This window comes from Diabrotica virgifera, chromosome 8 (assembly GCF_917563875.1).
Source record: "Diabrotica virgifera virgifera chromosome 8, PGI_DIABVI_V3a".
Lineage (NCBI taxonomy): Eukaryota > Metazoa > Arthropoda > Insecta > Coleoptera > Chrysomelidae > Diabrotica > Diabrotica virgifera.
This window is the reverse complement of record NC_065450.1, coordinates 215538565-215553066: the sequence shown is the minus strand read 5'-3', so window position 1 is coordinate 215553066 and position 14502 is coordinate 215538565. Positions and strand designations below refer to the sequence as shown.

At 32.3% G+C, this 14502-nt stretch overlaps 1 protein-coding gene across 2 annotated transcripts in view; it reads right to left on the bottom strand.

The window, feature by feature from the left end:
* LOC126889501 (bone morphogenetic protein receptor type-1B) overlaps nucleotides 1-14502 on the bottom strand; it is a 233443-nt gene that overhangs the window by 113182 nt on the left and 105759 nt on the right. The window lies entirely within an intron of this gene.

The following is a 14502-nucleotide window of genomic DNA, read 5'->3' as shown; positions in this document are numbered from 1 at the left end:
TTGGTTGGAAAAAGACATCAAATTAATAATATTATTATATCTTAACACAAAAGAAATGAATATGAAAATATCAGCCAAAAAAAAAGATTAGTAATAGCCAAAGAACCAATAAGATGCAAATTGGAGTTAGACAATAAAATTATATAAGTAATGACTTTCAAATACCTGAGAATTAATCTATCAGCTGACAACAATATCGAAGAAGGGGTAAAATAACATATAATTAAAGCAACTAGAATGGCCGGATGCCTTAACGACACAGTTTGGAGAAACAAACAAATAGTGGAGACAAAGGCCCGATAGACCAGGGCGCATCTGTAAAAATATTGGTACATTTGGACGTTGAGAGGTGACTCAAATTTTTTTGCAGAAATTGCTTGAAAATAACTCAAATAATAATATTTGAGTTATCCTTCCTCTCAAAAAGGTCCGGAACATTGTTTAAATAATTAAAATGTCAAAAAAAGAAGGAAGAATTCGATTTTTTCTTCGTTTTTTGATTATAACTTTAAAAGTATTCATTTTCTAGAAAAGTTGTACTAACATAAGAGTTGCGTAATTAAATTTCCTACAATATAGAATTGGTTAAAAATTTAAAAAATAGTCACCCTTGTTGCAAGATAGCAATAATTGCGAAAAAAACATGCAAAAACAAGTATTCGAATTTTACGTTTTTCAACCATTTACGCTACACTTAGGATCTTCAGGTTTTACCCAGAGAAACTTTATGATATAATAAAAGAACACTGTAAATTTCATTAAGATCGGTTCGATAGATTTTGCAAAATAAATTTTGCAATCCAGCTTTCGCAAAAAAAATTCATTTCTTCAAAATGTTACAGGACTGAAAATAAAGCAGGTAGCAAGTTGAATTTTTTTTGCTTATAGAAGTGAACTGTAACTGTCATTTGCAATTTTCAAAAATAAAATCGATTAACTACCACGGCGTCAGGAATTTTTTTAAATAATCATTAATTATTGGTGCTACGCGCAGGACAGCGGATAGTTTACCCTGATTGGGCATTCCAATGACCTTTGATAATGATTGATACATTTTAATTTTTATTACGTTTGGATATAAATAAATAAATTTGTTTATTGCAAAATAAAAACACATACTCTATCTTTTGAAATACCACTTTTTTTAGCAAAAACTTTCTTTGTTCATATATTTTAACATAGAAAATAAATGTTTATTATTTTTAAACATATACAATTGTTTAAACAATATTTCACAAACAATAATAAAATTAGTTTGATTTTTGTGGAATTAAAATATTAAAATACAACAAAATAAAGAGTAAGAAAATAATATATTAGATAAAGATTGGAAGAAATTTTGGTGGAAATCAACTTGTGTGAATCGAACACCGCTGTCCTGCGCGTAGCACCAAAAATTAACGTTTATTTAAAAAATTTCCTGACGCCGTGGTAATTAATCGATTTTAATTTTGCAAATTGAAAATTATCAATATATTATCATTGAATATCAATATATTATCAATATATTAATTGAAAATTATCAATTACCAATAATTGAAAATGAAAGTACAGTACACTTCTATAAGCAAAAAATAATTCAACTTGCTATCTGCTTTATTTTCAGTCCTGCAACATTTTAAAAAAATGAAATTTTTTTGCGAAAGCTGGATTGCAAAATTTATTTTGCAAAATCTGTTAAACCGATCTTAATAAAATTTACAGTGTTATTTTACTATATCATGAAGTTTTTCTGGGTAAAATATGAAGGTCCTAAGTGTAGCGTAAATGGTTGAGTAACGTAAAATGCGAATACTTGTTTTTGTATGGTTTTTTTCGCAATTATTGCTATTTTGCAACTAGGGTTACTACTTTTTAAATTTTTAACCAATTCTGTATTGTAGAAAATTTAATTACGCAACTTTTATGCCAGCACAACTTTTCTCAGAAATGAATAGTTTTAAAGTTATAATCAAAAAACCAATAAAAAAATTGAAATTTTCCTTCATATTTTGACATTTTGATTATTTAAACAATGTTCCGGACCATTTTGAGTGGGAGGATAACTCAAATATTATTATTTGAGTTATTTTCAAGCAATTTCTGCAAAAAAATTTGAGTCACCTCTCAACGTCCATCTCAAAACAGATGCGTCCTGGACTACGAATATATCAGTCAGTTGTTATGCCAGTTATGGACTTACACGAAACAAGACCAGATACAAGCAAAACACAAAGACATCTGGTGACCAACGAAATGAAGATATTAAGAAGGATTGCTGGAAAAAGACTACAGGACAGGGTAAGAAGTGAGTAAATCAGACGCATATGTGGGGTAGACAATATAAATACCTGGGTAAAGAACAGAAAAGAAGAGTGGAATCAACATATAAGCAGGATGTCTGAATTAAGGATAGTAAGAATAGCCAGTGACAAGTCACCGTTAGGCAGAAGAAGTGTAGAACGTCCACGGAAAAGATGGAATGATAATTTAGGGACAGAATAAAAGGCACCGTTGAAGAAAAAAGTAGTACTGCCTATATAAAAGAAAAGAAGAAATGAATAATAGAAAAATTTTGATTGGGAAACACAACTTTAGACATTTAAGACTGCAGTATCTGAAGAACATTAATGAGACTTACTTTTTAACCAGCTATACTTTTCAAACAAAAATTGGAGTGATATGTACTAATAATAATAGACTAAGACAACCTGTGTCAAAAAGGCCAACGTTTGATCACTGCTGAGGCAGGAAACGGAAATGGTTTTGTTGATGGATCTTATCTAAGGTGGAAATCGACATTAAAATCTGGGGACTATCATGACGAACTGAACTATCCCAAATTAAAAAAAATGGATGGAAGAAAAATGGTTGCGGAACTTGCCTCCAAACAGTATATAAAGTTCCAGCGTTCAACATTCCATGTTGAAGCCTGATTTATATACATATATGTAGATAAGGACACACCATTAAACTTGATAAAAATAATAAACTTAAAGATAAAACCCATAACTAAATTAAAATTCATGGTTTTGACGTTTCAATAAAAGTAATAATTGAAACGTCAAAACCATGAATTTTAATTTAGTTATGGGTTTTATCTTTAAGTTTATTATTTTTATATACATATTATAAAATCACGCAAACCTCGTTTTGTAAAATATCCATTTGACAGCACTATTCGAGAGCATGGACACGAAGTAATAAGACTTTCACCATACTATCCTGATTTGAACCCGATTGAAATGGTTTGGGCAACTTAAAAGTCGTATGTAAGTTCCAAAAATATCAATTCTACATATATGTATGTACTTACATACATCTGTACAAAAGCTACAAATGAATTTTTCGAGACATTTCCTAATTTCCTGTACATACACAAATGGAATTTTTAAATTTTTTGGAACGAGGGGAGGAGGCCTATGTTCAGCAGTGGACTTTTGAGGCTGGATGATAATGATGACACAAATGGAATAAAGTAACTGACAAGTCAACAATGATTTATTAAAACAAATTCATGCTACATCACGATCTTCTGTGTTTTAATTTGCGAAAGACATTGCATTTATGAGTTACTGATTTGTCTTGAAGGTTGTAGGACAGTAATTTTTAGATAAAGTCTTCAAACGAAATTATCAGTATATACCAAAATAATGAGTTGATGAATGAGTTAATGAATCTTTAGTAACTATCCGTTAAGTAGTTGCCATCTCTAGTGTAGAGCTGCAGGTGCGCAATATTTATACGTTTCGCATTGCATGTCGTGTTTAAATCGCTCAAGGCCAACGATTATTAACAAAAATCATTACTTCCGAATAACTGCAAACAATTACATTGAGTAACATTAATTTATAAATGTATTTACGGATTATTTATCGTATAATATAATAGCACGTGGTTTTTGGCTTGATTGCCGACAGAGCAGATTCTTTTCTCTTTCCATTGAAGTCTACCGCCCCTGCTGCGTTTTGTTTGTTTATTGGAGAATTGTTTATCGTTTTATTGAAATGTGCATGATATTGTAATAAATGGGATTTTCTTTTACAGTTCCTTTTTTGGATAATAGATGATATTTGGTAGATGCTGATACTGAGATGAGCTGGTCTTCAAATTTTATCATGTAAAAAATGATGAATGGAATACGTGGCCAGCTGAAATTTTCCCCGGATCATTAGTTTACGCTTTTGGATTAGACCTAGATGAATTTTCGTATATACAGTAAAACCTCGATATAACGGACTAATAGGGGGGACGGGATGTCCGTTAAAGCCGAAAGTCCGTTATAAAAAAATAGGTCAATCAAAATCAATCAAAAAATTATTTTGAAAATATGTACCTGCTGTAATTAGATACAGTGTACGTGTACACATCTGTAGATTAAAAAGGTAGGTATTAAGTTTTGTTTGGTTCTTTTTTACTTTTCTACTTCATCTAAAAACTTTATACAATATTCTCGTTTGGTTGCCAAAATTATTCACTGATCCATGGGTTGAATAAGCGATGTATGTTTTAGTAAAAACATACAATCAAAGTTGCCATCTTCTGAATATCGAATATTTTCAGGGGAATAAGCAGGAGCGTTGTATAAAATCAATAAACATTTCACCTATTTGGGCGGTATTTGCTGTTTCTTTTATTGAAATTTTCTCACAGCAGGTACCTACAAATTCTTTAAAAAAATCAATTTTTGAAAATATCTATGGTGAACCATGCCTTATTAGAGCTATAATATGAAACGAGAAGATGATGCATTATTAGTGTGACCAACTAGCCCGAAAAATCCGGGACATGGCCCGAATTACGAAGTCGTGTCCCGGCGTCCCGGACAAGGCTTCCGGGCCATCCGAATTTTCAAAGTCTTGGTAAAATTCTATTTTGAAATTTTGAATACGTTATTCTTCTAGGAATTCGCATCAAATTGAATTGGTGGGACGAAAAAAGTGGACAATTTTTAGTCTAGAGTGTAATACTAATACCACATTTAAAACGCATATATTTTATATCGTGGTATTATAGTTTACGAAAACTAAAACGGTGGACTTTTTTTCGTTCCTGTATTTTAATTAACGTCTTCTGAAAAAAGTGGCCCGATTTTCATTGAAAAGTCCCGGATTTCAGGTATTTTTTTCAGCCTTGTCCCGGATTCGACTGAATTGGAGTTGGTCACACTATGCATTATACATAGGGTTACCATAATTTATTAAGGCCAAATCCGGACAGGGGTTGTAGAAAATGTAAAATGTGAATTTTACGGTGTAGCTACCTCTACATTGTACCTATTGGCGGTGAGTTTTGACGGTAGCGCTCTCTCCCGGTTTGAAACTTATACTTTTCTGATAAAATTCTTGTATGTGAAAAATACAAAACGAGAAAAATAGATATTTATCTAGAAAAACACAAATTATGAACTGAACTATTATTGTAACCTGACTACTGAAGGAATACACAAAATTAATAGTAAAAGTAATTGTTTTTTTTTAAATTTTATTCATTATAATTTTAATATTTAATATATAAATTCGTGCGAATGGATGACTGCTTACGCAAGAGGCCATTGAAAAAAAGAAGAAGTTTATGTGAAATTTAGAGGTTACCTCTCTTTTTATTGGCTGTGAGTTACGTCGGTAACGCTCTCTCGCGGTTTGAAACTCGTACTTTTCTGATAAAATTGTTCAAATTCAATACACAAAACTGCCGCTAACAGCGCTGGCGAAAACTGTCAACTCCCCTCTACTCATCGGCTCACGGTGAAATATATGCGAAATGCTTAATTTGTACCTGTCCCAGGGATAGGATGTTCTTTATCTGTTCTTCTTTCGTACTTTTCAGAAGATATAATTTTTCTCAAAAGTGGCTTGTCATTTTTTATTTTTGGAAAAGACTGCAAGACTTGGATGATTGCAAGCATTTTTTATTTTGTCGAGGAATTCGGAACATGACATTACAGAATTTGCTTTAATATTGAGAAGCTCCTTTACAAGAGGCAGATATAATCTTCCTCTTTCAACGATCCATCATACAATTCATCATCGAAAGATACGTTCAGTAGGAGCCGAAGTACCAGGCAGACAAAAGATGAATTCTCCTATTTTAAAAATATTCCTAAAGGAAACGTTGCTTTTAGAAAATGCTTCAAATATTTCTTGCCATTTGTTATCAGTGTTTGGGGCTTCTTCTTTAGGTAGTAAAGTCCATTTAGGTTTCAGCTTTCTTAGAACTTTATAGAAGTGACGAGCGCTCATCAAATAATTCATCCACATCGACAGAATTCGGTACAACGCTGACTATATTTAAATCGCTCTCTTCCATCTCTTTCCAGGTATGATCACCTTGTAGCCATAACCATTTGATTTAGCGCAGAATGAAATTTCCCACCGTTGGGCCAAGTGTTTGCCATTTTTTTTAATAAAGAAAAAAAATCCGGACACTTCTCATATCCGGACGCCAATCCGGACATGTATTTCAAATCAGGACTGTCCGGACGTATGGTAACCCTAATTATACATATCTTTAACAACTCTAGGTTTACCAGATTTAACAACAATTATACTATGTCGAGATCCTGTCCTTGCTGATTTTTCTTGCAGAATCAGATTTTTCATATTTTTTTGCATGCAAAATTTTTTAACATTTTATTGGATTTTTTGTCCGTTATATCCGAAGTCCGTTAAATAGAGGTCCGTTCTATCGAGGTTTTACTGTAATATCATACGAGAGAAAATTTTGCCGGTAATATCTTCGACTGGTATGAAAGTTTGTTGCCTGCCAATTTTCGCGAATTAACTTTTGACAGTTAAATCACGAGACGTCAGTCGAGTGATTTTGACAATACTTTTTTCCAATCGTCTATCCAATTGACTGGAAGGAAAAACCGGAGGAATCAGGCATTTATTTTTTTATGTTCAGTTTAATTGTTGTTGCCTTTTATATTCTGTGGCCAATTGTTCTTTGCTACTCCATACTTCTCCAACAACATACTTCTCCAACAATATACTTTTCCAACACTACAGTATCATCTGCGTATTCCAAAATGTGTATTTGAATGGTGTAGTTGCTATTATCATTATCCAGCGATTTATTGAAAATATTTAAAAAAAATTGTTATGGGTATACGATGTTTTTTGCTATTTCTTTATGAATGAAGATGCGAAAACATCCTTATAGGTAGATACACATCGTTAGAGGCAGATAATAGCCTGATAATTCACGCAATGTTACACAGTATAGTAATTAGTACTTAAAGACGACGAAGCAGCTACCGTAATAAGTAATAAGCACTCAAATAAATAAGCGTGTACCGTCCAGTAGTAGTAGTGTGTGTGTGTTGCTGGGTGGTACTGCATCCATCAGGTACCGCATTATCGGTAAAGATACGCAATTGAAAATAACCATCCAATCAATAATAATCAACGAGGAGGGCTATTAAAAGGAAGAGCGCGAGCTGACCGCCATTAAAATGTACTACTCGTCGTACCAGAGGTTACGAACTTGAAATATTAAAATAATTATACCTTTCGTACATTGTACTTTGTAATAGCTACTGTGCTGTGTTGAGATAAGGACGTTCTCGCAAGTCATTGTCATTCGATTTATTACGTAATTTATAGTTTTAACTTAATAAGAAAGGAAACACAGGGGTATTTCCGTTACACCAACAATCAGCAAAATATACGGAAAGATCTTAAAAAACCGAATAGAAGACGAATACAAGGAAATGGAGGCAGAAGAACAAGCATGATTTAGAGCCGGAAGATCTATAATTGATCATATATTCGGTCACCAAGAGATTCATTTCGTATATTGATTTGAAAAAGACATACGACAGTGTACCTTTGGTAAAGTTATGGGAGACAATGGAGAATACAAATATAAACATGCAAATCATAAAAATTATTAAAGTTTTTTTATAACAACACGACCACGAGAATAAAACAAGGAAACAAACTCACCGAAGGGTTTTTGACAAAAAAAGGGCCAAACAAGGATGCTGCCCCTCTCTAACACTTTTTAAAATATATTTGGAACAAGCTCTGAAAAATTGGAAACGGAAATGCAAGAACATATGACTCCCATTGAATGACCATACACTATAAATACTCTTTGTTTCGCAGACGACCAAATACTAATAGCACAAGACTACGATGATATCTGTTACATGACAAGAAAACTAATAGAGGAATACAGAAAATGGGGACTAGAGATCAACATAGGAAAAACCAAATATATGAATTTTGGTGAGACGCAGCAGGACTTGATACTAGACGGAGCAGAGGAGCAACAATCAGTAAATGTAACGAATATAAATCTAGGTATGAAAATCACTACCTACATGACGGAACACTGGATGGAGCCATTAAAGAACTAAATATTCAGGACAGGAAAGCAATCACTACAGCAGGGGTCACCAATTAGAGGACCGCGGTCCGCATCCGGACCGTGGACTAGTTTTGTGCGGACCGTCAATAAATTCAGAAAATACCTAGTGTTTAGCAATTTTGAAAATGTTTGGCCATGAAATTGTGTACTATGTTTGGCTCAACTTATGTGTGCGAAGCCGCTTTATCAAGAACGAACATTATTAAAAATCGGTAGAGATCTCACTTAACAGATGAATATCTCAACTCTCTAATGAAACTCAGTTGCACTAATCTCATTTCAAATTTCAGACAGGTTGTACATAAAAAAATGTCATTTTTCTCTCTGATAATTTAATTTTGTAAAGAGTTTTCCGCCTTATTGTTATACTTACTTATCATTACTTTTGAAATTAAGTAAGCTGTAATATAAAATTGTCATGTGCATTTTTTATATTCATTTCCTCTCTACTATTATTCTCTACTATTATTCCTCTCTACTATATATGTTAAGTAGGAGTACTTTTCAGATGTGCATTTAATTAAAATAATTTTCAGATTTAATAAGTTTGCAACAAACACCTTGCATTGAAACTAATGTAGAAAAGATAACATGTTAATTAGCATTTTGTACTATGATTATTTATTTTAAATTTCTCAGTTTCCTTTCTACAAAATTCAAGATGTCTAAAAACTTCATTAGCATTCAAAATATAAATTCCTAATTTTTAAAATATTCTCAGTAACAATTTACAATACTGCTGTTTTCAAAATATACTGATAATAACATCAAAACAATACACAATGAATTTATATTTTATTTATTGTACCAGGAAAACTTATAGAAAAGTATACAGTAACCAAAAAACAATCAGATATTATTAGTTTTCCTTTCCATATTAGTCCATGTGTGAGGCCACTTTCGTATGAAAAATGTTTCTGACTCGATTTCTTTGCAGATTCCTGTTCAAAAATGTCCCCTTTAAACAAATCAAAATGGTGCCGGGTGAAACAATTTTTTAAGCATATTAAAAATTACTTCTTTGCCTTGAAAAATGTATTTTTAGGTTTCTTGGGTAATTATAAACAATAAAGGTCTCTTGTCATATTTCTGAAAAGTTGATAGTTTTCGAGTTATAAGCGATTTAAAATCTGAAAAATGTGAAAATATGCATTTGCGATGCTTGAAAACTCTTTTGTATTGAAGATGACAAAAAATGGTAAAAACATATTTTCGCGGGCAAAAAAGGCGTGATGTTTTGACTAAAAGAAAAGAAAAGATGGTTCAGATTTGACTTTATTCACCTTTGGTGGATATTTAAGGAAATAGTTCGCTAAAGTTATTATCACGGTGAATGACAGGACGTGAAATGCAATTTTAGATTTCCCTTGTCGAGTATTTCGCCAATCTGTTATGCTTTATTTTTCCAACTTAAAAATCTCAGAGGATAAGTAATTTCGAATTTTATTTCCTGACTTATTAGAGTTGTGATGTTTTGAATTTGTTAAAAAAAATATTAAACAATTTCTGCTGAAAAAATTTCGCCGGCACCCTTCTGATTTGTTTATAGGGGATATTTTTAACAAGAATCCACAAAGAAACCGAATCAGAACAGTCAGACACAGGCAGCATAAATCCGGACCCCGGAAGTGTCATAGGTTTTCGAAACGGATCCTCAGGGAAACTAATTGGTGACCCCTGTACTACAGCATGACCCCCCCATCACGTGGGTTGCTAAACAGGTGGATATGCCTCTACATGAAGACTGTTAGATGGCAACTGCTTTGCCCGTTATAATATAATAAATGAATATTGAATTTTCTTAAATATATTTGAAGTGAAATAAATTTTTTCGTTAACTCCAAAATTCAGTCCCTATTTAGAGTTGTACTAACTTTCATTATATCTTCTAAAATTTTAGAATACTTTCAGGTACTTCTTCGCCTTGTTCGTTCTCATTTTGACCCACCAATGTGGACTTGTGGATGACGTGAGTTCGAAGTACTTTAACAAATTCAGAAAGCGCCTGAAAAAGAGATCTTGGACGTGATACGGGGGATAAAACCGGCGTATGGAATCTTGATATTGTTTGGCCGTAGACAGAGAGAATGCCTGCACCACTACCGCGCCTCTTCGATACAGAGCCGGCCCCTCAATTTTCAACCCTTTATTAATTTTCAGATACAGAATACATTATCAAAAATAATACATATACACTAATTTAAATCTAGAAACCTTCCTTATTAGAACCATTCTCTGTTAACATCCTACATATCTGCCTTCTACCATTTACAAGGCATAGAGACGACAAAAAATAGAAAACGGAAAGGATTCTACAATATGCATCTGTTTTCCTTCATATAGGAAAACGTACAAGAAATTAGTACAGTGGAACCTCGATAACTCGGATTAATCGGGACCGCGGCCGATCCGGGTTATCGAAAATCCGAGTTAGCCGGAGAGCATGGTAAAATTAATAAAATACGGTATATTTACAGATAAAGTCCGTTATAATTAAAATAACATGAAATATATATATGCACAGTACACATCTAACTTACCTACAGTTGTATAGAGTACCTATAGTATAGATATTATAGATTATAGAGTATTGTTCATTTCTAGGTAAAAAAACTCAGTCAGTTTCGGTTGTGTCAATTTCGTCAGCCATCGGAACAATGTTATGTTATTTAATAAAAGTGGCTCTTTCATTGTTTAAAAGACCATTGTTTGAAAAATATTTTTTTAAAAGACAGTTGGAAATATATAAAGGAATAACAGGTGCCTGTTGTTTGCGATAGCCCCTGATAATTAACATCGCTCTGCCGCCGCCGCTATGAGTCATTTTTACTATCGTATAGTTCAAATTACACAAATACCCATTATCTCTCAAATATTATATTATGGTCCAAGCAAAGTTTTATCAATGAAACTCGATATTTTTAAGACATTCCAGAAGAGGCTACAGATAAAATGTTTTAACATAATACATACTATACATTTTTATTGTTGAAATGTTTGTCTGATGAAAATCGGTCCGGGTTAACCGGACTTCCGGGTTATCGGGGGCCGATTTATCGAGGTTCCACTGTACTCGGAATCTGAGTAAAGATAGAACTGAAAGGCAATTTATTTTTCATGTACATATTTCTATTCAGAGGCAAGGCATAATCTGCAGACAGCACTGTTTCTGGTAAAACCTTCGTCAGTACAGATGCTTGCCCGCCTCTGAATCAACGCAAAACCAAATTGCCTATTTAAGAGGAAACAGCGATCAACAGGTAGCAAAAACGCGTTCCAAGATTGTGGCTGTAATTTTGAATATTTTTTCGAGATATTTGGCACACGTATTCGTAATATAATAAAGAATGGCGGTACAGAGCCCAATTTGAAAAATATATTAATCTGTGGAAATTACTCTGTAATTAAATACAATATTAAAAAAACGAGCCTGTACCGCCATTAAGAAGAACAAAAAAATATACTCTCTTCAAATAAACTTTTTTATCCGATGCCTAGATTTTGTGTAATTTTGGAACTACTAAAATTTTTTATTTCATTAGTAGTTCCAAAATGACACAAAATCTAGGCATCGGATAAAAAAGTTTATTTGAAGAAAGTGTATTTTTTTGTTCTTCTTAATGGCGGTACAGGCTCGTTTTTTTAATATTGTATTTAATTACAGAGTAATTTCCACATATTAATATATTTTTCAAATTGGGCTCTGTACCGCCATTCTTTATTATATTACGAATACGTGTGCCAAATATTCCGAAAAATTATTCAAAATTACAGCCGCAATCTTGAAACGCGTTTTAGCTACCTGTTGATCGCTACTGTTTCACCTTAAGGGAAATTTAAATTTTAAATTTCAATTTATTTATGTAAAATTTATTTAAATTTTTTAAAGTAAGCATCTGTACTAGCACTACTGACGAACGTTTTACCAGAAACAGCGCTGTTTGCGGATTATGCCTTGCCTCTTAATCGAAATAAAACATAAATTGCCTTTTACCTTTATTAATTTTATTTAGCCTAAATCAGAAAATATTTTAATGTTACTTATTAAGTTCTATAATATTACTTATTATATTATTTTAGATACATTCATTTAGATTATACAATCCTATAGACCAGGGCGCATCTGTAAAAATATTAGTACATTTGGACGTTGAGGTGACTCAAATTTTTTTTCAGAAATTGCTTGAAAATAACTCAAATAATAATATTTGAGTTATCCTCCCTCTCAAAAAGGTCCGGAACATTGTTTAAATAATCAAAATGTCAAAAAATGAAGGGAAAATTCGATTTTTTTCTTCGTTTTTTTATTATAACTTTAAATGTATTCATTTCCGAGAAAAGTTTTATTAACATAAAAGTTGCATAATTAAATTTCCTACAATATAGAGTTGGAAAAAAATTTAAAAAATAGTCACCCTTGTTGCAAAATAGCAATAATTGCGAAAAAACCATACAAAAACAAGTATTCGCATTTTACGTTTTTCAACCATTTATGCTACACTTAGGACCTTCATATTTCACCCAGAAAAACTTTATGATACAGTTAAAGAATACTGTAAATTTCATTAAGATCGGTTTAATTGATTTTGCAAAATATATTTTGCAATCCAGCTTTCGCAAAAAAAATTCATTTTTTCAAAATGTTACAGGACTGAAAATAAAGCAGATAGCAAGTTGAAATTTGTTTTGCATGTAGAAGTGTACTGTACCTTTCATTTTCAGTTTGCAAAATTAAAATCGATTAACTACCACGACGTCAGAAATTCTTTTAAATAAACATTAATTATTGGTGCTACGCGCAGGACAGCAGATAGTTTGCTCTGATTGGGCATTCCAATGACCTTTGATAATGATTGATACATTTTAATTTTTATTACATTTCGATATAAATAAATAAATTTGTTTATTGCAAAATAAAAACACATACTCTATCCTTTGAAATAACACTTTTTTAGCAAAAACTTTCTTTGTTCATGTATTTTAACTTAGAGAATAAAAGTTTATTATTTTTAAACATATGCAATTGTTTAAACAATATTTCACAAACAATAATAAATTTAGTTTGATTTTTGTGGAATTAAAATATTAAAATACAACAAAATATAGAGTAAGAAAATAATATATTACATAAAGACTGGAAGAAATTTTGGTAGAAATCAACTTGTGTGTCTCGAACACCGCTGTCCTGCGCGTAGCAACAAAAATTAATGTTTATTTAAAAAATTTCCTGACGCCGTGGTAATTAATCGATTTTAATTTTGCAAATTGCAAATGAAAGGTACAGTACACTTCTATAAGCAAAAAAAATTCAACTTACTATCTGCTTTATTTTCAGTCCTGCAACATTTTGAAAAAATGAATTTTTTTTGCGAAAGCTGGATTGCAAAATTTATTTTGCAAAATCTATTAAACCGATCTTAACCCGTTGTCCTAGGTGAACGACAAACGCGACAACGCGACACGACGCGACGCGACGCGAAAATATCAAGTAATGGTTGTATTTGTGTATGGCCTACGTTTTCGGGTTAATCAGTCTACGACAAGACGCGACGAAGTGCGAACTTGATTTGTTCGCGACGAGACACGACACAGTGTGACGCCCCATTGCTTTTTTAATTCAAATTATGCTACGCAATAGTTTATTAAATAAATAAAAACTAATAATAACTATAAAGTACCAGTGTTTTTTCATTAACATACCTTAAAGTCAGTAACAGCCTCTCCTCAATAGAATTTGGTTTTTGAAAATTACTTATTGATAGCTCAGTTATTAATACTGAGTTTAACAGCTGCAATGATATAATCGAAAATGAATAAGCCACAATACTCTTTAAACCAACGTGGATTATTTCATTCATTTCGGATATAAATGATTAAACTCGCCAAATTTACTCGTTCTAAATATATGACATTTGTTGTCTTTCTTTTTCATTTATGGAATTTTTTAGCTAAGTATTTAAAATATGAATTTTCTAGTAACACTGCCGTATAATACTTCCCCACACTTAAGAATAGGAATGAATAATTGACATCGTCACGTTTGTCCTGGTTTGAGTGATGGAAAGCGACGCGATGCGACGCTACATAACCCGTTGTCCTAGGTGAGCGACGGAAAACGACGCGACGCGATGCGATGCGTTGCGATGC